The 3,552-nt window shown below is 33.0% G+C and overlaps 1 long non-coding RNA gene across 1 annotated transcript in view; it reads left to right on the plus strand.

Moving 5' to 3' along the window:
- The first annotated feature begins 655 nt into the window (after positions 1-655).
- LOC119583836 overlaps positions 656-3,552 on the plus strand; it is a 20,493-nt gene continuing 17,596 nt past the window's right edge. Inside the window, exon 1 of the long non-coding RNA XR_005229733.1 lies at positions 656-947. This is a non-coding gene — a long non-coding RNA (uncharacterized LOC119583836). The remainder of the gene's footprint in view (positions 948-3,552) is intronic.

Below are 3,552 nucleotides of genomic sequence, written 5' to 3' on the forward strand. Positions count from 1 at the left end.
CGATCGTTATAGGATTGAGTGTAATGTGTGTGTGTGTGTGTGTGTGTGTGTGTGTGTGTGTGTGTGTGTGTGTGTGTGTGTGTGTGTGTGTGTGTGTGTGTGTGTGTGTGTGTGTTGTGTGTGTGTGTGTGTGTGTGTGTGTGTGTGTGTGTGTGTGTGTGTGTGTGTGTGTGTGTGTGTGTGTGTGTGTGTGTGTGTGTGTGTGCGTGTGCGTACTGCAGTGACTCAACCTTTTAACTACCACGCCCCCTTTAGCAATTTGCTCTTGCCCTCCACGCCCTTCTTTGCACCCTCCCAGAGTTTAAAGAAAACCATAAATATGTCCTTAGTCTTTTTATTAAGTATGAATTAGTTATATTACTATAAAAAAGATTATCATTTGACTATGTGGTCAGTAAGTGAATATTGAAAATCAGTAGAGAAATTCCTGTTTTTTTGGTTTTTTTTTTCAAGGGTTCACGTCCCCTTTGAAATTAGTTATCCCCCCCCCCCGAGATTAAGAATTGTATATCTTTATCCGTATCCAAACCAACTTCACCATACATCCATAAACAAATTTATCCATACATACACATGGAAACAATACACAAAACAAATCCAATCCCCAGCCACAAAAAAATAGACAATAAAAATAAGATAAGTAGATAATAAATAAATAATAAAAAATAAATAACAAAAATAAGAAATCAATAATAGATATTTAAAAAATGATAATAAAACATTCAAATACAATAAAAAATTAATCCAACCCAGATTCTCCTCAGCCGAGCATATTTGCCTCAGCTCAGCGTCAAAGTCAGCAGTCCTCCTTGATTTAATACGGCGACAGCACATTAGTGTTATCTCCTTACGATCTCCGTTTCCTGTTTACACAAAAACGTCTCGTAAGCGATAGCGAGCGATATGGAAATATGCTTAATGCCACATGGTATTAAGCGGCAAATGAAGTAAGTGGCAGTTTTCGCTAAAGTCGTTGTTTAGTGGTTTTCGTTGTTGGCCTTTTGTTTGTTTGTTTTCGTTGTTGTTGAGTTTGTTGCGTGTTGTTGTTGTTAGAATGTAGTTGTTAGTTTTGTTTTCCTTTACTTATTCATTTTTATCTAATATAATTCAATGATGTAGAGATACATATCCCACAAATTTTTCTTTTCCGTGTATCTATTATTCATTAGATAATCATATTTTTTACAGAATATATGCAGACCCCATTTCCGTGTCTCTTTGACAATGAACGAAAGAGATTCAAAGCGACAAAATTCCCCCAATATAAAAGGTCAAAGTTCTCGAGTTCTCGTTTCGAAATGTCCGTTTTTCCTTTCGTTAAGAAATCTTTATATTCATTTTATTTTCATATTTTACAACGAACGAAGAAAAAAAAAAGATAAAAAATCTCCCAACAGGAAAAGGTCAAAGTACCCATATTAATCTTCATATATTTTGGGTCAAAGTTCATTTATCAATCTATTGATTTATTTTAGCTTCACTTATACCCTCATTTCCGTGTCTATTTTACGATGAATGAAAAAAAAAAACTCAATATAAAAGGTCAAAGCTCTCGATTTCTTGTATCTAAAGGTCCGTTTATCTCCTTTCCTTTATTAAAAGAAAAAAAAAACGAAAAACTACTAACTTCTACCAGAAGTTCTCGATTTCTCGTATGTAAAAATCTGTTTATCTACTTTCTTTTCTCTAAAAAATAGATAAAAAACTAGTAAAATCTACCCAAAGTTCCCAAGTTTCTCGTATTTAATGCTCCGTTTATCCCCTTTGCTCTATTTAAAAAAAAAAAAAAAAAAAAAAAAAGGAATTCTACTAAAAGTTCCCGATTTCTCGTATCTAAAGCTTCGTTTATCTCCTTTTCTCTATTTTAAAAAATATATATATAAATAAAAAAAAATAATAATAAATAAATTCTACTAAGAGTTGGTGTATCAGTATCAGTGTGTGTGTGTGTGTGTGTGTGTGTGTGTGTGTGTGTGTGTGTGTGTGTGTGTGTGTGTGTGTGTGTGTGCATGTGTGTGTATGACTATAAATATAATGACAACATTGAGCAATGATCATTGTATAAATCTGACACGGAACACTGAGGAAAAATAACCCATGATGGACTCTTGTCGCTAAACAGAAAATGAAAGGTCATTTTATCTTATCCAGAATTAGTGTATGATTTATGAAACGAGAGAATAAAAAACGAAAAACGACTAAATTCTACCAAAAGTTCCCGATTTCTCGTATCTAAAGCTCCGTTTGTCTACTTTTCTCTATAAGATAATAATAATAATAATAATAATAATAATAATAATAATAATAATAATAATAATAATAATAATGATAATAATAATAATGATAAATAAATAGATAAATTCTACTAAAAGTTCCCATTTTCACGTATCTACTTTCCTTTATTAATCGAAATAAGAAAAAAAAACGAAAAAACGAATAAACTCTACCAAAAGTTCTCGATTTCTCGTATGTAAAAATCTGTTTATCTACTTTCCTTTATTTAGAAAAAAAAAAAAATAGATAAAAAAAACGAATAGACTCTACCAAAAGTTCCCGATTTCTCGTATCTAAAGGCGTGTAATCGGGACCATCGGCGTGTGACGTCATACGCGATGAAAACATGATCCACGCGGTAACCACGTGACGGAAAATCATGATTGGGCGTTCGTATTTATAGTAACAATTTTGTCTGTTCATAAAATCGTATGTAGATTTTTTTCTTTTCTTTTCTAATCATATGGATATATGTTTTCTACTTTTCGATTGGTTGGCAGCCTCGCGTGATGGAAATTGCCAGTTTTTAGTATATGATTTTGTTTTAAGGTTAAGAATATCACATTTTAATTTGTAAATCACAGTGATGTTGCATTTTTGATTGGTCGAACTGTTTTGTTTGGTGTGTAATGTGCTATTAATTTTTGTTGATTTTATACATTTTTTTCGGGGGGGGGGGGAGGTGTATTACATAATATAGGTTGATCGAATATAAGGACAGCTTTAAAAATATATTTTCTATATAAAAAAAAAAAAAAGAGTGTTTGGTGTATGCGTGTGTGTGTGTGTGTGTGTGTGTGTGTGTGTGTGTGTGTGTGTGTGTGTGTGTGTGTGTGCGTGTGTGTGTGTGTGTGTGTGTGCGTGTTTGTGCGTGTGTGCGTGTGTGTGCGTGCGTGCGTGTGTGCATGTGTGTGTATGTGACTATAAATATAATGACAATATTGAGCAATGATCATCGTATAAATCTGACACGGAACACTGAGAAAAAATAACCCATGGTGGACTCTTGTCGCTAAACAGAAAATGAAAGGTCATTTTATCGTATCCAAAATTAGATAGAAATATTTTGGGACCCAAGTGTATGATGGTCTACGCCACACTATGTCATATGTCATAATGACGTATTGAATTCGTGTCACTTGTCACGAATTCTCCAAAGCTTCGCTGATTTTTCAATCATAATCTAATTTCCTATATTCGTGTCAATTTTCCCAGCTGTTGTTGCTTTTATTATTTTTATTCACGTTTATTTTGTTCTTATTATTTTACTAAGTGTTC

Source organism: Penaeus monodon, chromosome 2 (assembly GCF_015228065.2).
Source record: "Penaeus monodon isolate SGIC_2016 chromosome 2, NSTDA_Pmon_1, whole genome shotgun sequence".
NCBI classification, from domain to species: Eukaryota; Metazoa; Arthropoda; class Malacostraca; order Decapoda; family Penaeidae; genus Penaeus; species Penaeus monodon.